The 24,089-nt window shown below is 44.0% G+C and overlaps 1 protein-coding gene and 2 long non-coding RNA genes across 7 annotated transcripts in view; 1 reads left to right on the top strand and 2 right to left on the bottom strand.

The window, feature by feature from the left end:
• The window catches only part of Dennd4c (DENN/MADD domain containing 4C), a 102,086-nt gene extending 93,813 nt beyond the window's left edge, over positions 1-8,273 (bottom strand). The window contains exon 1 of one of the 4 annotated variants that reach the window (XR_390327.4): positions 7,879-8,273. The gene's annotated coding sequence lies outside the window, so the exon portion shown is untranslated. Of the gene's footprint in view, positions 1-7,824 lie in introns of all 4 variants that reach the window. The other 3 variants (XM_006538022.3, NM_184088.1, XM_006538023.4) reach the window with 3 other exon arrangements.
• On the top strand, positions 7,387-9,266 carry Gm6521 (predicted gene 6521). Its single transcript, NR_168733.1, has one exon. It is a non-coding gene; the product is annotated as a predicted gene 6521 (long non-coding RNA).
• A 3,710-nt stretch (positions 9,267-12,976) lies between these two features.
• The window catches only part of Gm42312, a 32,777-nt gene continuing 21,664 nt past the window's right edge, over positions 12,977-24,089 (bottom strand). Inside the window, exons 3-4 of one of the 2 annotated variants that reach the window (XR_881403.2) lie at positions 21,955-22,062; positions 12,977-13,649 (exon numbers count right to left, since the gene is read on the bottom strand). This is a non-coding gene — a long non-coding RNA (predicted gene, 42312). Of the gene's footprint in view, positions 13,650-14,204; positions 14,482-21,954; positions 22,063-24,089 lie in introns of those variants that run through there. The other variant, XR_881402.2, reaches the window with a different exon arrangement.

Here is a 24,089-nt window from a genome sequence, read left to right as displayed (position 1 = left end):
TACGCTGTCCATTATAATAACTAGAATCACCTTGTCTCCGGCGATTCAATGCTGCCACCTGGCCCTTGTTACCTCGGAATCCAACTAAACCCAGTGAATTTAATTCATCTAATTGAGCAGAAGCATCTCCAATGCTAAGATCTGGCACAAGGAAAAGGGAAAGAACAAAACCCTTCAAATGTGCTGGTGCCCCTCTCACCAATTTGCGTCTTATAGAGCTGGTGAAAGGCATATCTTCTGGACCTTCCCATTGTGGACAATTATGCTTTACACAATATATCCACTCTAGCATTGCAATTTCCCTAAGTCTTAAAATCCCTTCATCAACACTAAGCCACGGAATATCAGGCATCTCCAAGTCATTTCCAGTAGGCCATCTTTTGATAAACACCTCAGCCAACCATTCAAACAAACTTTTGACACCTTTTTTAACTATGCGAGCTTCCGTATTAAACCTAGAATCTCTACTCAGAGGACCCATGTCAATAAACTCAGCCTGCTCTAGTTTTATGTTCCTTCCACCCTTATCCCACACCCTTAAAATCCATTCCCACACATATTCACCAGGTTTCTGCTTGAATGAATTAGCAAACTCATTAAGCTCCTTAGTAGTGTAGCGAATTTCCTCATGGACTATACTTTCTACCTCCCCTCTAGGAGCCTGTTTTGCTTTGAGTCTGGTTACAGGTCTAGAAGAAACTATTGGTGGGCCGTAAGCAGACTCTGCAAAATTAATTTCCTCATGTGGGGAAGGCATTATTTCAAGAGGTGGGGCTGAGGGTACTACTTCCTCAGGTGGGGCAAACCCTTGAGAATCTGAGGATTCAAAATTCTCAGCTTCAACATGGTCTTCCCACACATCCCCGTCCCATGTTGTAGGATCCCATTCTTTGCCAATTAGAGCCCTTACTTTAACTGTCGACACACTCTGAGGCTGAGACTTGAATTTTCTCTGTAGTTCAGCCAACCTTACAATGAGAGTTTCTGTTTGATTTTCTGCAACTTGAGCTCTATTGCTACAAGAGAGAAGATTCTCCTCAAGGACACACTTAGCAACTTTTAGATCGTTTACTTGTGTCTGGAGCCTTTCGATTTTATCACACAACTCCTTCCTTTCATTCATCATTTTTTCCACAGATACTAAGAGCAGCCAGCCAGTAAAATCATTTTTCGATTTTTTCCCCATCTTGTAGAAAGCTTTGTGCACTGAATCACCTAATTCATTAAGAAAATCAAGGGCATTAGCTTCTTTAAGTTCGGAATATAGTTTCAACCATGGGTCTTCAAAATTCTCTGAGCTCCCAGGAGGGAGAGAATCTGGAGAGGTTTCAATATTTGAAAGTGCTGGTGGATCAACAAGCCAATTCCAGTATTTTAAAAGATTCATCCTTGTACTTCTGTTACTCTAGAACCACTCCTGGTACCAACTTCTGTATTAGTCAGGGTTCTCTAGAGTCACAGAACTTATGGATAATTTCTAAATAGTAAAGGAATTTATTGATGACTTACAGTCGGCAGCCCAATTCCCAACAATGGTTCAGTCGCAGCTGTGAATGGAAGTCCAAGGATCTAGCAGTTACTCAGTCTCACGCAGCAAGCAGGCGAAGGAGCAAGAGCAAGAGCTAGACTTCCTTCTTCCAATGTCCTTATATTGTCTCCAGCAAAAGGTGTAGCCCAGATTAAAGGTGTGTTCCACCACACCTTTAATCCCAGATGAAAGGCATAGCCCAGATTAAAGGTGTGTTCCTTAACTCGGAGATTCAATCTTCTGGAATCCATAGCCACTATGGCTCAAGATCTTCAAACCAAGATCCAGATAAGGATCTCCAAGCCTCCAGATAAGGGTCACTGGTGAGCCTTCCAATTCCGGACTGTAGTTCATTCCAAATATTGTCAAGTTGACAACCAGGAATAGCCACTACAGCCAGCCTACCCTGTAGAGTGAGACCCTGTCTCAAAAAGAAAAACAAAACATACTGGCTGGAGAGAGGGTTCTGCATTATAAGGGTTTAAGAGCACCGGCTGCTCTTCCAGAGGACCTGGTTTGATTCCCAGCACACACATGGCAGCTCACAACCTTCTCTAACTCCAGGCCAGGGGATATACATTAAGGCAAAAGACCCATACACATAAAAATTAAAAATTAAGCCGAGCGTGGTGGTGCACGCCTTTAATCCCAGCACTTAGGAGGTAGAGGCAGGTGGATTTCTGAGTTTGAGGCCAGCCTGGTCTACAGAGTGAGTTCCAGGACAGCCAGGACTACACAGAGAAACCCTGTCTCAAAAAACAAAAACAAAAACAAAAAAAAACAAACAAACAAACAAAAAAAAAAAAAAGAAAAGAAAAAACAAAAGACAAAAAAAATTTAAAAATTAAAGAAAATGTTGAGATTACAGGTAAGAATAGTCTTCCAGGAAAGAAGAATTGACCTGTTATGTAATAGAGGAATTATTTTATAAGAGAAGAAAGCTTAAGACCAGTTAACTAAGTCTTCTACAAGAAAAGTAAAGAGCCATGCAGGCCTCCAACACACCTTATGTTACCATGTGTTACAGTCCACAGTGCGAACATGGTGTCCCACTGATCATGGAAAAACTAAATTACTGAATAATCCCTTTTTAAAGCACATACATAACATCTGTCTGTATTGTGTGGGAGGGAAGCACAGGCATCCCAGCACAAGGAGAAAGTCAGATGACAACTTTGCCAGAACCAGTTTCTCTCTCCACCATGCAGGAGCTGGGGATCAAATTCAGGTTGGCAGCTTGGCACAAGCAACCTTATCCACTGAGCCATCTTACTAGCCATCTGAATAATTCACCCTTCTATATATTAAAATCTCCTATGTAGGGGCTGGGAATCTAGCTAAATTCTGATGTATATGATCACCAGGTAAAAGAAGGTTCCAAATGTAATGTACAGGACGCTTTAAAAAAAATCCACCTTCTGTTTTGTTCCATTAGCCAATTCCCAAGCAACCTCCAGTTAACTGTGATAGGTCTGTTTTGATCTTGTAAACTCCCTCTCTACACTCTTTCCAAAACAAAATAAAGCTTTTCAGGTTTATTCATTCAGGAGGAAAGTGGGGCTTGTTTAGTGGCACATACTTCTAATCATGGCATGCTAAAGAAAGAATTGCCATGAGTGCAAGGCCCATCCATGCATACTGTGAACTGCAGGCCAGCTTGGGACATACAGCAAGCAAAATCTCATTCAATAAACAAATAAGAACAAAACATTTGAGAGGGAGCCAAATGGAGATTTTTGTTCACAACTACTTTTTTAAAAAGATGTATTTCTGTATCTGAATGTCTTACCCCTGTCAAGGTCAGAAGAGTTGGAAGACCCAACAAGCTCCTGGAACTAGAGGTTACATGTGGGTGTTGGGAACCAAACCCAGGTCCTTTGCAAGAACAAGTGTTCTTATCTGCAAAGTCATTTCTCCAGCCCCAGAACTACTTTCAAGCACAGTACAGGGGAATCAGGAGATAGCTAGCTCCGTGAGTAAAGAAGCTTATTGGTGAGCTTTGTCCAGAATTAAAACAACAAATATACTCAACACAGATGGGTTGATATCACTTACAGCTACTAGTACATGAATTTGAGGACTGATGGTGGACACTCCTCTGGCATCTGCAGGCAGCTACACTCATATATACATACCTACACTCAGACACATACATGTACATGATCAAAAATAATAAAAATAAAACTTTAAAGACAAAAAGAAAGGCAAACGTAACCATAAGGAAGCAGGAAGGGCAAGTGGCAGGAAGGCTGGAGAGATGGCCCGACAGTTAATACTTGCCACTTTCCAAAGGACCCAAGCTGAGTTCCCAGCACCACAGACTTCAGATCTAATCTATTCCTTCAACCTCCTCAGGTATCACTGAATGTACATTTTAGCAATTTTAACAGAGAGAAATCTAGAGCAACAAAAAAATCAAGAGCCAGCATGGTGGCACACACCTGTAATTCTATCACTCGGGAATCAGTGGCAGGCAGGAGGTCTGGAATCCACGGCCAGACTGCAATTGATTAGCCCAGCTATAGATACTACAGTTCCCATATAATCTCACCAGTGCATAGCCACCTCCACTATAAACACCCTCTTCAAAGTGTTAGCTGTATTAATAACTGGAGAATGTGTGATGTCCACACACTGTCATCATCTAGAGTCTCTAGTGTACAGGGTCCCTCTTGGTGGTATTAATCCTATGGCTTTGAACAGATGAATAGTGCACACATCTACTATTATAGTTTCACAAATATTTTCTGTGCTTTGCCTTTTTCCCCACTTCTTTTACCTACTCCCCTTTGTTGTTGTATTTCTTTCCCTTACTGCTTTTTTGAGACAGGGTCTCATAGCCCAGATTGGCTTTGAACTCATAACTCTCTCACTTCAGTCTCCCAAGTACTAGGACAACAGGCATACACCAAAACCATACCATGTTGTTCTTGGGGCTTTTTTTTGTTGTTGTTGTTTTGTTTTGTTTTTTCCTTTGTTTTCATTTGTCTAATGGTATAGTGCATGTATGTAGATCGAAAGACAACTTGCAGGTGTCGCTTTGCTCCTACCATGTGGGGTCTACGGATCAAATTCAGGTCATTAGGGTTGGTAACAAGTGCCTTACATGCTCAGCTGTCTCACTGGCCCTTACTTTGTTTTCTGAGGCAGGATCTTGACTAGCTAGGCTGGCCTCAACCTTACCCTAAGCTCCAGCTAGTCTTGATCCTCCTGTTGCCATCTTCTAAATACTGGGGTTACGGGCATGTGCGTTCGTGCCCAGCTATATGATCCCACTTACTGTTCTCCCTTTTAGTGCAGGGCCACCAAATGTCTAAACTACATATGTGAGCTGGAGGTATGACTTAGCAGTCGAGACAATGTTCATTATGTATAAGGCTCTGGGTTTAACTAAAAACATCATAGTAAAGCACAAAAGTTATGAATGAGAATTGCACTGCCTTTCCTCCACAGCAGTAATGCAAGCAGCAGCAGCGAAACAGGGACAGATAAAAGTCATCCAACTTGAAAGGAGAAAGTATCTCCAGCTTTCTTAGCAAATACTATGAATGTACATGGGAAAAAAAGAAAAAAGAGATATAAGAGCAACTGGAGGGAAAATGAAAGTCTGAGCAGACCACAGTGAGGACGACCTGCAAGCCCTGCATTTGGGAATAGGAGGCAGAAGAGTTTAAGGTCATCCTCAGCTGTGTGGTTAAGTTCAAGGTTACCTAGGCATTTACCTCTCCCAGCATTTACGACAACAGCAAGCATAGGCTTGCCTAAACTATATACCAGGACTTTATACATCCCCTCAATGCCCTCTCCCCAAAAAAGTAGGCATGCCTTTAGTCCCACACTAAGGCAAAAGCAGGAGGATTTCAGAAAATTCAAGGCCTTCTTCCCACAAATACTATTATAAATCTTAAATAATAATAATAAAGTAAACTTGGAATTCCTTATACCATGATGCTAAAAGACCTCTTTTCCTAGGCTATCATACAGGGCATTCCTCCCTGATTTTCAATTGTCTTTTGTGGTGCTCTGTTGTTTCTTCTAAACACAGTGTCACCACTTAACCCAAGCTGTCATGGAATGCTGGGTAGAAAGGCTGGCCTCACTTCTACACAGTCATCCTGCCTCCACCTTCCAAGTGCTGGGGGGATTTCAAGAATGCAGCACCACACCTGGCTTCCCAAAGTTTAACTGCTAAAGAAACTTCCCATTCGACCAAGGCATCCCACTGATACAAATCTATAACACAGACCATCTGAAAGAAGGCATGGCTTGTGCAGCACAGTCCTTAAAAAGGTAACATTTTAATTCATGCGTTATGAAAACTTGTGTCCTAAATTTTCTGCAAGCATTTTCTACTAGAAGTTCAAGTTATAACAGACACTCTGTTTTCAGATCAGAGCAGTCGGATGAGGGCGACAACTGCCACTGACGCAGCTGCTTTCTTTTTCCCTTTACAACCTGTAGCTAAGGTTCAAGAACAAGGCAAAAATGTAGCTTTCAAAGTGAGCAGCGAAACCAATGTGGTATTTGTCTTAGCAGGGAACACCAATGAAAATATGAGATGCTTCAGTCTAAACTGGCAGGTACACAAAAAAGCAAAAGTGCCTTGTCATTACTTACCATGCAAAAGTTACAAACTGCCGGTTCCTACGATGCAGTATGTGTTTCCTTAGACAGAGCTCTTGCCCAAATAACCATCCAAACCTGCCATCCTCAACTGTCACAGCCCACACAACGCGGCAGTTCCTTGTACTTTAAAACATTTGTTTTTAAGAATAGTCTCCACCCACAACTTTTCCACAAATTTCTTCAGCTACAAGCTCAAGTTTATACTACAAACGCTGTGTTTATTCCCACCAGAATGCACTCGTTTACAAATTACACAGGAGTAAATTATTAAAATACAAAACATCAACATTTCTGACACATCTTTTCTATTATTCAAATAAACAAACAATTATACTCCAAGCAAGGTACTACTGGCCAAAAATCAAATGACATGGGATCACTTCTCCAAGACCGGTAATAAAGAGGATTAGACCCCTTAATCTCAATCCATTTCTTTATAAATAGTAAATGGTCAAAGGAGTGGACTGAATAGCAGAAAACCTATTGCCACTAACTAAAAGAGCAATCCAGTAAGAGGCAGGTCATATTCATGAGCACAAATCTAAGATTATGTCTGAGATTTCTAAGTTCCCAGTCTTATCAAGAAGGCAGTTTGCTAACTTTTTAACATTAATATTGAGAGCAAAGCAGAAAATATAGTGGGTTTTATGGTTATAATGACTATGATAAAAAGTTTTCCTTTTGCAAATTTTTTTTAACAAAAAAGTCACATAATGAGTTCTAGATTCGAGGTAGTTTAGTATATTTACATGGTTATCAAATCAAATGAAATGTTTACTGAAAACCTGGCCAACAGGACACTACACCTAAGGATCTTTTCTAGCTTGCTTCTTGGAAGCATGGAGATAAGACGGCAAGACCTATTTCTAGGGACTCGAGTTTGCACACAATTAAGTAGCCTAAGTACGTCAACTGCTCAGACTACAGTGCATGACCTCTCTAGACAAAATCGCACAGCAAGTTGTGCTCTCAGTAGGCAGGAATGACGCCTTCTCTCACATTTGCTCAAGTAACTACAGTAACTGCCTTAAATTTTCCCGTGTGAAACCAACGAAATTTGAAGGGGAGCGGGGGTTGGGGGGGCGGCATTTTAAAAACTGGGTCATTCCTTATTTGTTCTCTCCAAGCACATTCTTCGGGAGGGAAACGGCCTACGAATCACAAAAAGGGGAGGGGGAAGAGGTGACAGCATCTCCAATGCTTTAAAGTTACGGCTCTTACAAGAGTCAGCACTTAGGGGCTCATTAGTTGGCTTTATTTGAGTTTAGTCACTCCAGAGCTGAATGGAGCCTTCCTATAAGTTATCCCCAACAAAGCAGCCCTAAACATCAGCCACGGTCCGGCAGAGGAGGAAATGCCCTGGATTCACCTGCGGCACCTGCCTGCACCCCGGTACCTCCACCTCCGCAGCGTCCACGGATCCTTACGCTCCACCCCAGCTGCCACCGCTCAGCACCCCGCCGGCCGGGCCAGGGCCGGAGAGCCTGGTTCCCGCCTCACCCCGGCGGCAGAGGCCAGGCCCGGTCCCTGCACCGAGTCGATCCTCTCGAGGCCCTCCGGCCGCAGCCTCTCCGAACGGCAGCCCGCGGGCTCCGGGGACCTCCCGCCCACTCACTCAGCGACTAGGCCAGCCGGCCGCTCCCCTCCTCCCGCGCGGTCCCGCACGCTACCTGAGCGGCCTGGCGGAGCGGGAGGAATCGGGCAGGGCAGCGGTGCGGACTCACCTGCGCCGGCCCAGTCGGCGACTGTCCGACACCGGAGCTTCCTGGGGTGAGAAAGCGCCGGCTACGCGGCCTGGGCACCCTCCGCTGGCAGGGCCGGGACTCCGGGGCCCCTCTGCGCCTGCGCCTCCGCGCGGCCGGGTCTCCAGGGGACAGCCTGCAGCGAGGGCAACTGCCGACCGAAGGGCTCGCGGGCCGCGGGCGCTGCGGGAGGACCGACGTCTAGGCACTGCCCGGGGCGAGACTGTCCGGACCACAGACCGCCATGTTTCTGTTCCCTATTCTTTTTTGCCTTCCCTTCCTTCCGCTCTTTTCCACAGAACACCACTTTCCCTCCCTCCGTCCCTCTCCCTTTCCTTCTGCGGGGGCGGTAGAAAGGACGCGGGGGGTGGGGTCCGAGGTCGGACCCGCCCCGCTAGAGCCACGCCCCTGTGGTTGGGCTCCACCCAGAGGTTGACCCACGCCCCCAGACTCCTACCAAGCCTCAGGCTCAGGCCACGCCTCTGCGCTTGTGCCCCGCCCCGCGAGCGCCCTCCTCCTGGCAGAATTCTGGCGGACCTCGGGGCGCTCCTTAGAATCCCGACGCCGAAGCGAGAGTCCTCCAGCTCTCCTGGCGCTAGTTGTAACCTTTCTGTTTGTTCTGCGGTGTTTTGTTTTGTTTTGTTTTGTTTTGTTTTGTTTTGTTTTGTTTTGTTTTGTTTTGTTTTGTTTTGTTGCGGTTGCCTGTGGCAGGTGACTACCGCCTCTCCAGGCTCAGGTTTTCAGAGAATGAGAAAGTGACTTAGAATAGCTCAAGGTCAATGAAAGAAAAAAAAAAGCCTAGAGAGACTTGCAGTTTCTCTTTAGTAGAGGCTGGAAGTTCCACCCATAATTGTGTGACCCCAAAGTCTGAGTGACACTGGAGGGCTGCCCTTCTCTAAGCCATCCAAAGACCTCTGAGAGACCTTAGCTGCGTTGTCTTTCTCTACTTCTATCCAGATTTTGATAACGCCAAACGAGTAACTCTTTAGTTTAGATAATCGTAATTTGCTGCCTCTCAAAGGTAACCTAGATCTCGAGGTAAACATTCTGAAGCTGATGGTTGTGAGCCTCAGGACAGAGTGCTGAGGATTTGACTCTGGTCCTAAAGAGAGCAGCAAGTACTCTGAAATAATAATCTCTTTAGCACCCAATTTTCAGTTCTGCAGGTACTGAAGGACGGAATTGGAGAGTCTTCACTGTAATGAAATTTTGACAAAATATTTTAATTTGTTTTGTTTGTTTGGCAGAAGGTAAGGTGGTGTGTAGGGTCTCACTATTTAGCCCTGGCATTTCCTGCAAGTCTTATTTGTAAATCAGGCTGGCCTTAAACACTCACCCTCCATTGCTGGAATTAAAGACTTGTGCTACCACTTGGTGACAATTTTTTTAGGGTATCAATTTTTCAAGGAACAAATAGCTTAAAATAAGTTACAACTTTTTTCCTCTTGGCAAAAGACAGATTAGGCGGCAGGGGTGGCTGGGGGGGGGGGGAGTAGAACAAAAGTGACTGATGTTTTTGAGCATGTCTTAGTGAAACCCTTTTCTTTGTATGCTGTTAAAAATTTCATTAAGCCGAGCAGTGGTGGCGCATTCCTTTAATCTCAGCACTTGGGAGGCAGAGGCAGGCATTTTCTGAGTTCGAGGCCAGCCTGGTCTACAGAGTGAGTTCCAAGACAGCCAGGGCTATCTATACAGAAAAAAAAAAACCTTGTCTCGAAAAACAAAAAGTTCATTAAATTATTTTAAATATGTGTGCGTAGCGGGTGAACTCCCGTGTTCATAGTGGTCACTTTGCTGAGAGTTTCTCTTTCATTTGCTCACGGTTTTTGCTAACAAGTGTAATAATGTTAAGTCTGGTTGATATGTGCCTGGTTGTCTATTTCTGAAGTTAACTGCAGGTTTGAAAAGTTTTGGCTTTTGACTTCTATAGCAGACACCATTTTCCTAACCACATTCGCAGTCAGAATTGATTCAAGAAGAAACAGTGATATAAATATGGTTCCATTAACAATAGTTAGGAGTTGATCTAGGGCCCTGGAAGCATCCTAACAGTCCAGCCAGCAGAAACGTTAAGGGACACATTCATATTTGAAAACCTAGCTTGTGGACTTCTTTTTTTGTTTGTTTGTTTGTTTGGTTGGTTGGTTTGGTTTTTTTCGAGACAGGGTTTCTCTATATAGCCCTGGCTGTCTTGAAACTCACTCTGTAGACCAGGCTGGCCTCGAACTCAGAAACCCACCTGCCTCTGCCTCCCAAGCGCTGGGATTAAAGGTGTGCGCCACCACTGTCCAACCAACTTGTGGACTTCTTCTACTTCCTCACCAAGGCTTCCAAAATGTTTAATCGGAGCTATGGGTTTAACTTAATAGGAGAGAACTTATTCGGCTAGAGTGAGACCCTAGGTTGGATCTGTCCCTCTGATGGCTGCATATCACTAGCCCTCAGGCACTGAAAGGGCCTCCCCTTCTCCCCATCCCCCATTCTCTGGGACTTGTAAATCAGAAGGTCAGATGCTAGAGAGATGACTTACCTGTGGTACTTTGAAAATGCTTGCCCCAGGGAGTGGCACTATTTGGAGGGTTGGCCTTGTTAGAGGAAGTGTGGATGTGGCTTTAAGACCCTCCTCCTAACCACATGGGAGCCAGTCTTCTCTTATCAGCCTTCAGATGAAGATGTAGAACTCTCAGCTCCTCCTGTACCATACCTGCCTGGATGTTGCCATGCTCCTGCCTTGATGATAATGGACTGACCCTCTGAACCTGTAAGCCAGCCCCAATTAAATGTTGTCCTTGTGAGAGTTGCCTTGGTCACCGTGTCTGCTAACAGCAGTAAAACTCTGACTAAGACACAGCCTTTTCAGGCCTCCAGTGTTACCCATACATACATGTACATATTCACCCACAGGCATACCACCATTCATATAAATAAAAATTAAAACTATGAGACCCTTTAAAAGCAGTAAAGTCAGTGTGCTGGCTTTTCTCAACTGAGGCTCCCTCTTCTACAATGACTCTAGCTTGTGTCAAGTTGACATAAAACTAGCCAGGACACAGGTTGAGCAAACCCTGGGGAGCAAGCCATTCCTTAAGGCTTCTACATCAGCTCCTGCCTCCAGCTTCTAGACCTTCTTGAGTTCCTCTTCTGACTTCTTCCAACAATGCACAGTGGTGTGGACGTGTAAGCCAAATAAACCCTCTCCTTTCCGAATTGCTTTTGGCCACTTACAGTGACCCTAACTAAGACAGAAATGCCAAAACCTTTTCCTACTTATAAGAGAAAGAAGAAAGAAGGAAGGAAAGACAGAAAGAGAGAGAGACAAAGAAAGAAAGAGAGAAAGAAAGGAAATTCAAAGAAGTTATTTTTTTCCACATGATGGATTACAAGATTTGAGAAAATCTGTAATTTTTTAAATTTTTTCTTACTGTTTTCATCATCCTAAAGTTTTACCATAATTTTTTCATCTCTGTTTCCTTCCCAATATCTCCTAGAGTAAACTTGCAAGTTTAACTTTTCATCTGAGCCAGCCATCCTTTATTTTGCATGTCCTTGATCACTCTTGCACATGCACATCCAGGATAAGTAAATTCACTTTGACGTTTAATATAGAATGGTTTGGCTATCCTTCCTGAGGAACTATTTGCAGTTAATAGTTGCTCGGGAGAAAAGAGTCCTTTTTTGGAGACCTAGCCACTTGCCAGAGTCCAGTGCCAGAGTCCACTTCCAGTGGATTGTCCCTCACCCATGGCCATGTGGGCAGCACTAACTGGACCTAATAGAATAAACATATGTTTGGGTGGGAATACATAGGATCATTTCTCATTGTGTACATGAATGAAATTCTAAAGAATAAAGACAAAATTTAATGTTCAATTAAAAAAAATAAATAGGTGATGAACACACGGGCCCAAGATTAAGAATACTTATTCTTACAGAGAACCTGAGACTCCAGTTCTGGGAGACACAATGCCCTCTTCTGGCCTCTGCAATCATCTGCACAAACACGGTGTACATACAAATGATCAGAAACACACATATATAATATAAAATGAATAAATCCTTACCAAAAAAAAAAAAAAAACAAGTTATTTTTCTAAAAAGCTGGAAGAGAACTGGAGAGCCCAATCAACATATAGCTGTTATAATCATTAGAGCATTAGAGTTTTATTTAACTTATAGATACGAGCATACGTACAGGCCAGGCATGGTGGCACATGCATTTAATCCCGGCATTCAGGAGGCAGAGGCACATAAATCCCTGTGAGTTCCAAGCCTCCCAGGCTACCTAGTGAAACCCTGTCGCTAAATAAATAAAAACATACATAAGGGATGAGGGCGTAGCTCCGTTGCAGCCCTCTTGCCTAGCATGTACGAGGTCCCAGGCTGACCCGGCTTCACAAAAAGAGGAGGGTACACAGGAGTATTCTGGCCAACCCTCTGAAAAAGGAAGTGTCATTCTAGCTCCCGGCCTGCTGAGTGAGTGCTTAAGATCACTGGAGAGTGTGGATTTGCAAGGCTAAAGCACTAAATAGGCAGGAGGATTCGGATTCGGTGGCCCTCTTCACGGCTACATCTTACAGGTGTCATTTTCCTCATTCTCCCTGTTCCCTTCAAAATCTCCTAAACATTGCCCTGTGGGGACAAGGTCGCATGTGAGCTCGTGGGGACAAGGTCGCATGTGAGCTCGTGGGGCCTTTTCTTTCTAGGTGCACAGAACCGATCATAGAAAAGCATGAAGAGTAGTCTCAGAAATTAACGAAGGTGGATGAAAGATGAGGGTGTGGTTCAGAGGTAGAGAGGAATTGTTTAGCACTGGGTCCACTTCTCAGTGCCATAAATAAAACAAAAACAAAGAAGTGAGGATAGAGGGTGAAGAGGAAAAAAGAAACAAAAAATGATGAACAGTTTACACAGATAGGCCTGTGCTTCAGTCGCTTTCTTTCTCTCCGTCTGGGGGCTGCTCACTTAACTTTTCCTCTTCCATTGAGTAGAAGGATTTTTCCCAATGAAAATACTTTACTAATTCGCAATGTTGTCTTAGGATTTCTTTTGCTGTGATGAAACACCATGACCCAAAAGCAAGTTGGGAGGAAAAGGTTTATACTTCTACATTGTACTCATCACTGGAGGAAGCCAGAACAAGAATTCAAACAGCGCAGGAACCTGGAGGCAGGAGCTGATGCAGACAGAGACTATGGACCTGTTGGGTAAACAGTATGGAGGTGATAAGCAGGCTTTCCTTCCTACAAGAGGACCTGCCTCCTAGGTAGTTCCTTCCCTCCGGGTATAGGGTAGAAATGTTGGCTGGCTTCATTTTTCTTTTAAAAAGGCACGCTCAGGATGGGGGTACCTATACCTCCAGAGGTAAAAGCAGAAGGATCAAAAATTCAAGGTCAGCCTTGGCTGCAGATCTAGTTCTAGGCCAGCCTCTGATTCATGTGACCCTGTCTCAGAAAAGAGGATGAAGAGGTGTATCTTTAATTTTTTTCAAATCTTATTTTTAATGATGATTCATAAGCAATTTAACCTCCCTCCTAGCCTACCACCCACCAGAGGTAGTGGGAAAGATAGGATACAGGGGAAGTGGACCTGTTTAGAAAGGTTCTTTGGAGCAACTCCCATCTGTGTTGTCTGGGAATCAGCAGTTCAGGTCACAGCTCAGCAGGCAATGGCAGCTGGATCCACTCGAAAACACCTCATGGATACACCAGCAGTCCAGTTCGGTAGAGCTGGGTTAGCGAGAGTGGTGACATGACCTAGCAGAGACAACCAGGCCTCAGCCTTGGCTCCAGTCAGCCAAGGAACCAGCAGGAACATCAGAAGTTCTCAGCTGTGCCTGTCTCAGGGAAACGAAGATCAGTGAAGACAAGAGACCCAAGCTGTGCACAGCTGGCTGTACCAGCAAACCAAGCTCTGTCCCTGTCACTCCATGGAGTCCTACTTATACCCTCCAAACTTCACGTGTCCTCTACATGCCTTGCCTCTGCACACGTCTTGCCTCAGCATGTACAGCCAATCAGCCCGAGTCCAAGGAATCCCAATAAATGCAGCTCAACTATGCAATGTAAGGCGAACCAATACGTGTGTGTTGTTAGCAAAGAATCCTTCATCACGTGTCCTTTCACATGCTTGCTTTAGCAGAACATCCTCTCTTCTGTGTCTGCCTCAGCTAAACATTTCTTCACGAGTCTGCCTTAGTCTTCAACCTGTGTCCACTTCAGCTAAATGTTTCTTCACATATTTGTCCCAGCAAAACACCATCCAACACAATCGAATTTCCAAAGGACCCTTAAGTTTCCACTTCAAGGAGGGGAGAGGAAGTGGGGGAAAGGAAGGAGACCGAAAGGAGAGGAGGGGAGGGGAGGGGAGGGGAGAGGAAGTAGAGCCTAATGCTGTGAACTGGTGCAGTATCCCCTGTGGCTATGCTTGGAGTCTTGGAAGCTTGATTAGTTTGACAACCCCACAAGGGGAACTTGAGAGCAAGTTTGAGCAGGGGAGCAAAATTACTCTGTACACCTTTGATAGAAGAACAGAGCTCAACAATCCAGCAAGGTCAAGGGTGTGGCTTCAGGACGCATACTTATGAGTCTGTAAGAGAAGAGCAAAATCTGTTCCTCACCAGCCAAATCCGTACTAGGGATCAATGGGACTTCTTGTGCCGCAGCCATACCTCTGTTGGTAGATGGGTTTGTTTGTTAGTTTTCTTTTTTGTTGTTTGGATTTGGGGGATTTTGTTGTAGTTTTTAACATTTATTTATTTTAACATCTATTTTGTGGGAGGCAGGGTTAGAGGTCAGAGAACAGCCTTCCATAGTTGGTTCTCTCTTTTTACTTTGTAGATTCCAGGGATTGAACACAAATGTGATGGCAAATACTGTTACCCACTGAGCCATCCTGCCATCTAGATTAGGTTTCTTTGGGGGTTTTCTTGAAACAGGGTTTTGTGTAGCCAAGGCTATCCTCCAACTTGCTCTGTAGTTAAGGATAGCCTTGCCTTGAACTGATCTTTCTGCCTCTGCTTCCCAAGTACTAAGACTGAGCTGCCATGCCCCAACTCCTCCTTTTAAAAAAAAAAAAAAAATCCTTGACAGAGTCTTGTGTAGTCTTGACTAGCCTGGAACTGATTGTAGAGCTCAGGCTGAGCCCACGTTGCAGCACTCCTGCTGTTTACCTCTGAGCCCTGGATCACCACATCTGGCTTTGACAGGTTAGGTAGTGTGTATGTGTAACTGTAGCACTCCAGAAGCAGAGGCAGGAGGCTTAAGGAAAATTTGAGGGCAGCCTGGTCTGCATGGCAAGTTTGGAACAAGCTTTGTGGGGTTTCAGGAAGGACGAGGTCGAGAAGACTTAAGGCTGTGAAGTCATGAAAACAGCTTGCTCTTTGGGTGTGTCTCTCTGTGTTACATGGCTTAAATAGCAGAGGTCAGTGTTGAGAACTTGCCCCCTGGCTAGAGGTAATATTTGCAGCTATCCTGAAAATCTGACTAAGGGCATAGCTCAGTGGAGGAACACTTGCATAGACACGGCCCTGGGTTCAATCACAAGTCGCGTTAATTAATTCACTAATTAATTAATTGACTTAAGCCTGGTATGGTGGAACATGCTTATAACCCCAAGCAGACAGGAAGCAGAGGGAAGAGGATTGCCAAAAGGTTTGAGGGCAGCCAAAGAAAGAAAGAAAGAAACAAACAAACAAACAAAGAAACAAAGAAACAAAGAAACAAAAGAAAGAAAGAAAGAAAGAGAGAAAGGAAAGAAAGAAAAAAAAATAAATGAAATGAAAAAAATAAAAAGAAGAAAGAAAACTCAGACAGCTCACACTCAACTTTTGGAATTGTTGCTTGCCCTTGAGAAGAAAACCACCTGCCACATGAACACATCCCCCTGCATCTTCTCCATAGCTCCTGAGCATGAACCCCAGCCCACTCCTTTATTCCAGAAGGTTTTAGTCACAGAAACTATAAGATAACAAATATTTCTTTTTTTTTTTTCCTAGCCACAAAATTTGGGAGGAATCTGTCTTGCAGCAATACCTGACTAAGCCACTTCAGTATGCATAGAAGGGAGAAGAGCTCACTAGTGGTAGCACTTTTTACATTGACTATTATCCTGACTTCTGCAGGCACCTACACACATGCGCACACATATACACATTTTTTTTAAAAAAAGTGTTGAAGACAAAGGCAGACAGATCTCTGTGACTTCAAGGCAAGTTGGTTTACACAGAGTTCCAGGACAGCCAGGGTTCCTATGTGAAAAGACAAACAGACAGACAGACAGACAAAAAACAAAGGGAAAACGTGTCGAAGTGGTTTGATTGGCACTTGGGAATTCCCTATAGAACTCTTTTTAAAGAAGCAATCCATAATGGAAAAGGCATGTTTTCATCATTTCATGAAGCCTTCAGTTGGATGCCCAAGGGAATGTTTAGAGAGTACTTCTTCTAACAAACTGATTTGGAATTGGAGGAAGTTGGATTCCTAAGGTGGGGGTCTCACTCTCTTTCATTTGTCTGTTTAAAACAGGGTCCCATATTGTGATGCCTACTCCTGGTTGTCAACTTGACTATACCTGGAATGACCTTCAATCCACAAATGGAGGGAATACCTGAGACCCAGATCTTGAGGCTGAAAAACACAAGCTTTTGATATAGACTTTGCGGTGGAAGAACACACACTTTTGATGTGGGTCTTTACACACATTCAGTCCAGATCTTGAAGCACCCTTTAATCTAGGCCATACCTTCTGCTGGAGGCCTATATAAGCACAATGGAAGAAGGAAGGATTTCTTTACCTGCTTGTACTTACTTGCCAGCACATCTATTGGAGCCTACTCCTTCAGGATTCCAGCTTATACAACAGACCAGCTGAAACACCCAGACTCATGGGGCTGAGCAGCTACCAGACTGCTTGGACTTCCCATTCACAGCTGCCCATTGTTGGGTTAGTTGGACTGCAGCCTGTAAGTCAGTCCAATAAATTCATATATGTATGTATGTATGTGTGTATGTTCCATAAGTTCTTTGACTCTAGGGAATCCTAATAGACATATATTACAGCTGGCTGTTGACCTGCTATGGAGCCAAGAATGACCTTGAACTCCTCCTGCCTCTTTCTCCCATTTCTAGGAATATAGACATACCACCAAACCAGATACTCTGTGTGTGTGTGTGTGTGTGTGTGTGTGTGTGTGTGTGTGTGTGTTGAGGGGAAAGGGAGAACTAGGTATGCCAGGCACATACATGTTCCAGTGAGCTGTACCTCCAACAATTTCTTTACTCTTATGGTACCTAAATGACCCAGACTGCTGGCAAGCTCCACGTCTCTGTCTCACACCTTATCTGCATATACTCTGTCCCTGCACTATCAGGATAGGCTCATGTGAGAATTTGGCGGCTTCTCAGCAGTCTCTACTCAGCCTCCGTCAAGAGGCCTCTCAGGCAAGTGTGATGAGATACTGGAGGAAAGGAAGCAACCCTCAGCACAGTGTGCAAAGAGTAAAGGGAGGGGCGGGAGAGGTGGCTCAGTGGTTAAGAGTGCTGGCTGCCCCCACCGAGGACTGAGTTCAATTTCTAGAAACCACATTGAGTGGCTCACAGACTTCTGTAACTCCAGATCCCAGGGGTCTGATGTCCTCTATTGATCTCCCTGGTCACCTGCCCCCATGCAGCACACACTACAGAGACACATAGATATACATAAAAATAAAAACTAGAAGGAGGAAGGGGAAAGTCATATGTGGTGTGCCTTGGGGGGCAGAGGATCAAAAATTTGTGACGAGTCTAGACTGGACTACAGTTGTGCAAGTAGTACAGTGGAATTTTCCAGAGCTAGAAGTGACAAGCACTTGTGTAGCACGTACAGCACCAGAAATAAATAAAACAGCTTCTGGATCCTTTGTCCAGCTTTATCAGTTAACAATGCTAATCTTATTTCCCGGGTGCCTCTACTCACTTTTTGCCCTTTCCCGGGTATTTTGAAACAAATAGCCTATCATTTCCTATATAACCATCTCATTGTCTCTCTAAGGAAGGGTTTTGCTGTGATTGGTGGTGCACACCTTTGCACTCAAGATTAATATCCAGATGTATAATGAACTCAAAAATTGAACACCAAGCCAGACACGATGGTTTGTACCTATTATCCAAACACATGGAAGGTGGAGGCAAGATCAGAAATTCAAGGTTAGAGTGTTGCAGGATATTTGGTCACACTACAAATCCTCAAGATTGTGTTATTTATTGAAGAAAAGGGGAAAAAAGCTGTTTCTAGTTGTAGTGTGGTTCATCCCTTAGCACACACACCTTAAGCCTTCTGACTAATACAGATGCACCCTTAGTACACACCTCTATTCCCAAACAGTGAAGGTAAAGTTAGTTTGTGGAAGGATGCACCCATGTTTGAAAGTGATGTCTAAGTGAGTGGTAGACAAAGTGACGGATAAGAAAAATTTGACAGAATGCAGTATTCCCAACTCTCACGAGAAGAGAAAGGAGAAGCTTCTTAAGGGACAGGGCAGAGAGGAAAGTGGAGAGAAGCAGTTGTACTAGAACAGTTTTACAGGGACAAACTGAAGAGAGAAAAAGCTAGACACCGGTGAAGACAGAATGAACGGGAGACTGAGGAGCCAGAAGATCAGAAGAGATTGCTAGAGTTAGTTTGAGGCCAAGCAGACCAATGCAGTCAGAAGTAAAAGAGGCCAGTATGAATCAGTTAACACGGAGAGGAGTTTTGAGGCGGACTAGCTGAGTTGAATCAGCCAGCCAGAGATCGAAAGAACTAGAAATGGGGGAGCTTATTCAGCAAGTCTCACAGGCTGAAAACATTCTAGGCCCAGATTAGATTGTACAAAGGCTAGAAGCCTCGAGGACTAGGCCTAGGTTTGCAGACAGAGTCAGTGTGGCTGGAGACAACAATTACATCAGGTGGATAAAAGCTTTATACCATGGGCTGGTGAGATGGCTCAGCGGTTAAGAACGCTGCCTGCTCTTCCTAAGGTCCTGAGTTAATGTCCCAGCAACCACATGGTGGCTCACAACCATCTGTAATGAGATCTGACGCCCTCTTCTGGAGTGTCTGAAGACAGCTACAGTGTACTTACATATAATAAATAAATAAATATTTTTTTAAAAAAGCTTTATACCAGAGTGAGTTTGAGGTAATTCAATAGATAACAGCACCTGCTACTAACTAACCCTGGGGATCTAAGGATTTTTTGTTTTTTCATTAATTAATTTATTTACTTTATATCCCAAATGCAGCCCCTCTGCCTCCTCTTGGTCCCCTCCCCCCCCCCCACACACACACAGGTTCTCTCCACATACTCTCCACCCCTTCTCCTCTGAGAATGGGGAGCCCCCCACCCTCTGGGTACCAACCACCCTGGCACATCAACATCAAATCACTGCAGAACTAGGCACATCCTTTTCCACTGAGGCCAAATAAGGAAAGTTCCGGTAGGGGAACAGGATCCATAGGCAGACAGCATATTGAAGGACCCATGTGGAGACCAAGCTGCACATCCGCTCCGTATGTGTTGGGGGATGGGGACCCAGGTCCAGCCCATGCTTGCTCTTTTTTTTTTTTTTTTTTTTGGTTTTTCGAGACAGGGTTTCCTCTGTGTAGCCCTGGCTGTCCTGGAACTCACTCTGTAGACCAGGCTGGCCTCGAACTCAGAAATACGTTTGCCTCTGCCTCTCCCTCCCGAGTGCTGGGATTAAAGTCGTGTGCCACCACGTCCGGTTCCATGCTTGCTCTTTAGTTGGAGGTTCAGTCTCTGGAACCTACAAAGGTCCAGGTTAGTTGACTCTGTTGGTCTTCCTCTGGAGGCCTTCCTTTTTTTTTTTTTTTTTTTTTTTTTTTTTCGAGACAGGGTTTCTCTGTGTTTCTGGAGACCTTCCATGTCCCCTTTGAGTTTCTCAGTCCTCCCAACTCTTCCATAAGACTCCCTGAACTACATCTAATATTTGGTTGTGGGTCTCTGCATCTGTTTCAACTGATAGCTGCTAGATGGAGCCTCTTAGAGGCTCCTGTCTGCAAGCATAACAGAGTATCGCTAACAGTCCCAAGGACTGGTTCTTGTACATGGGATGGATCTTAAGTAGGGCCAGTTGGTCATTCCCTCAGTCTACACAGAGAGTTCTGGGACTACATACAGAAAAGTCAGGAATATGCAGAGAGAACCTGTCTCTGAAAGAAAGAAAGAAAGAAACAAAGAAAGAAAGAAAGAAAGAAAGAAAGAAAGAAAGAAAGAAAGGAAGAAAGAAAGAAAGAGAAAGAGAGAAAGAAACAAAGAGAGAAAGAAACAACAACCAGGGGCCGGAGGGATGGCTCAGTGGTTAAGAGCACCGACTACTGACTGCTCTTCTGAAGGTCCTGAGTTCAAATCCCAGCAACCACATGGTGGCTCACAACTATCTATAGTGAGATCTGACATCCTCTTTTGGTGCATCTGAAGACAGCTACAGAGTACTTAGATATAATAATAAATCTTTTAAAAAAAGAATTAAAAAACAACAACAACAACCAGAAATAAGCATCAAAAGAACAAATAATAATAGTGGAGCATGGAGTTGCACATCTAATTCCAATATTCAAGGGGATGAGGCAAGGGGATTGCTGTGAGTTGAATTTTAATCCATCCAGAGCTACATACTCATTCTTAGAAAAAACAAACAAACATTGTATTAAGATTTTCCAGGGCTGGAGAGATGGCTCAGCAGTTAAGCACCGGCTGCTCTTCCAGAGGACCTGGGTTTTATTCTCAGCACCCACATAGTAGCTCACAACTGTTTATAACTCTAAGTCTGAGAGATCCTTCCAAGGGGACCAGGAATGTATATGGTACCCAGACATACATGCAGGCAAAACACCCAGACCCATAAAATAGTAACTTTGAAACTTTGTTACTATTTTAAAAGTCAACTTTGAAAATGTCAGAATAACAGCTAAGCAGGGAAAATGACAATAAAATAATCTGTAGAGTGCTGGGCTTGGTGGCGCACACCTTTAATCCCAGCACTCGGGAGGCAGAGGCAAACGGATTTCTGAGTTCGAGGCCAGCCTGGTCTACAGAGTGAGTTCCAGGACAGTCAGGGCTATACAGAGAAACCCTGTCTTGAAAACACACACACACACACAAAGAAAAGAAAAGAAAAGAAAAGAAAAGAAAAGAAAAGAAAAGAAAAGAAAAGGAAAGAAAAAGGAAAAAAGAAGACCAATGAAAAAATAGGACTCAATGGTTAAGAACACTTGTTGCTCTCAGAGAGGACTCGGGTTTAATTCCCAGCACCTACATGGTAGTTTACAGTCATCTGTAACTCCAGTCCCAGGGAATTCAACACCCTCTCCTGGCCTCCAAGGGCATTGTGTTCCTGTGGTGGACAGATAAACACTCAGGCAAAACACTTGTAGATGCAAAATAAAGATTAAATATTTTTAAAGGAAGGATGACACATAACTGATATAATGTAAAAACATTTAGAGCATGAGAAAGAGAGAAAGAGAGAGAGAGAGAGAGAGAGTTCAGTGAGTAAAGGCCCCTACATAAATGTGGAAGGAGAAGACATCAAAGTATTGTCCTCTGATTTTACACATGGAGGGGAAGGAAGAGAAGAAAGAAGAGAAAAAGTAAATTTCTTATCATTTTATTTTATTTTTGATTTTCAAAACAGGGTTTCTCTGTGTAGCTCTGGCTGTCCTGGAACTCAGTCTGTAGACCAGGTTGGCCTCAAACTCAGAAATCCGCCTGCCTCTGCCTCCCAAGTGCTGGGATTAAAGGCGTGCGCCACTACCCCTCAGCAATTTTTTATATCTTAAAAAAGAACTACATATGATCTAGCAATGCCTTTTCCAGATATTTACTCAAAGGAACCTAAGTCATTATAGAAATCTCTGTACACCCATGGTTTTTGGAAGCAGAACTATTCACAACGGCCAAGCTATGGAATCCTCTTAAGTGTGGCTAGTGGATGAATGAATGAATGAAAGAGTTATGGTTAAATGATCAATGGAGTATTATTTGGCTCTAAGGAAGAATGAGCTAGATGCGATGGTTCATACCTGTAATCCTAGGAAGTTAAGAAGGAAAAGTTCTCTGGGTTCAAAGGCAGACTGAGAGACATAGTGGGTTCCAGGCCAGTCTGGACTGCTGAGTGCGTGAGTCTCCACCTGCAAAATACAAGAGCAATGAATCAGCCTGGTATGGTAGCCTGTAATCCTAGCACTTGCAAGGCTGAATAATGCTGCCACAAGTTCAAGGCCATCTTGAGCTACACAGCGAGTTCCTGGCCAACCTGAACTACAGTGAAGACCCTGTCTCAAAACTAAATCAATAAAAGTTGAGTGTCCCCCTCCTGGAGCCCACATCCACGTTCTCAGGGGTCTTTGGAATTGTTTTTGTCATTTTTTTCAAAATGCTTTTCTTAACCCTCATACTTAAAATGTCCTTCAATATGTTCCAACCCTGCTTTAAAAAAAAAAAAGGCTTATAAAAAATAGATTGAAGGTGCGCGCACGCACAGGCCCACGAGAGCGAGCGCTCGAGAAGGACCTGTCCTGAAGGAGCCTAGGATCCCAGTGCGCAAGCGCGATTGGAAAACTTACATGCCCTCTGCAGCTCATTCTAGAGATCCGTCTCCCCTCCATTTAGTGACGCCTCAGCTAGGAGATCTGGCTCGGTTGGAAAGTGAGAAAGGGAGAAACTCACTCGCCAAACAACGCCTCATGGTATCCTGGCTGACTCTGTCCGCTTCAGCAGAGCTTGGCTGTTCCTGCTGGATTGTGCTACTGCTACAGATTCATGTTTGGTGTTTGCTATTGAACTGGGCTGCTTATATCCTGACACGGAAGAGTGGAATCGCCCAAAGCAAGTACTTCTAATCAGGTCCACAACTCCCTTTGCCTTTAACCTTGCTTTTTCCCTACCTCTGGTTGGTGGACTAAAAGGGAGGGTTAAGAACCCCAAATAGGGGCTGGAGAGATGGCTCAGTGGTTAAGAGCACGGGCTGCTCTTCCGAAGGTCCTGAGTTCAAATCCCAGCAACCACATGGTGGCTTACAACCATCCGTAATGAGATCTGATGTCTTCTTCTGGTGTGTCTGAAAACAGCTATAGTGTACTTAGATATAATAATAAATAAATCTTAAAAAAAAAAAAAAAAGAACCCCAAATAAAGTCAGTTTTGAAAAACCTAAAAAAAAAAAAAAAAAAAATAGATTGAAGAAAAGAAAAGCAGACAGAGATGGCCCGGGACCTAGCTGACTGGGGAGTCAACTGAAAAACAATTAAAACTAAATTAATTCTTGATGTTATTCTATATAACAAGAAAATAATCTAACCTTATTAAAATGAAGAAAAACTTCATTGCATTCCTGTTACCAAAGGAATTTTTTTATGTGTAGAATTTTTTGTTTTGTTTTGTTTTGTCTGCATATATGTCTGTGCACTGCATGCATGCCTGGTGGCCAGAAGAAGGCTTTGAATTCCTTCTGTGACTTCCCTGGATGATGAACTGCAAACTATGAGATGAAATAAACTCTTTCCTTCCCATGTTGTTTTTGGTCATGATATTTTATCACAGCAATTAAAAACCCTACCTAAGACATACTGTCTGATATAGACACTATGTGTGGTGGTTTGAATAAAAGTGGCCCCATGTTTGGTTTGAACGAAAATGGCCCCCATAGGCTCATAGGTAGTGGCACCATTAGGAAGTGTGGCCTTGTTGGTGGAAGTGTGTCAATGGGGTTGGACTTTGAAGTCTCAAATGCTCAAGCCAGGCCTAGTGTGACATTCTCTTCCTGCTGCCTGCAGATCCAGATATAGAACTCTCAGCTACTTCTCCAGCACTTTGTCTTTGGCATGCCTCCGCGCTTCCTGCCGTGATAATAATGGACTAAATCTCCAAACTATAAGCCAGCCCCAATGAAATGTTTTCCTTTGTAAGAGTTGCCATGGTCTTGGTGTTTCTTCACAGCAGTAGAAACCCTAAGACAAGAGTTGGTACCAATGAAGTAGGGAATCGTTGTGACAGACCAGCCTATGGTTTTGGATGGATCGTGGAAGGAATTGGGAACTCTGGGCTAGAGAAGCCATTGAGTTTTGAGAGCTCAATGGGATATTCCGTGGGAGCCTGAAAAATGGAGATGTTGAGAGCAGTAAAGAAGATGGAGGCCAGGCTTGTGAAATTTCAGAGG

Source organism: Mus musculus, chromosome 4, assembly GCF_000001635.26.
Source record: "Mus musculus strain C57BL/6J chromosome 4, GRCm38.p6 C57BL/6J".
NCBI classification, from domain to species: domain Eukaryota; kingdom Metazoa; phylum Chordata; class Mammalia; order Rodentia; family Muridae; genus Mus; species Mus musculus.
This window is presented reverse-complemented; position numbering and strand designations above follow the sequence as displayed.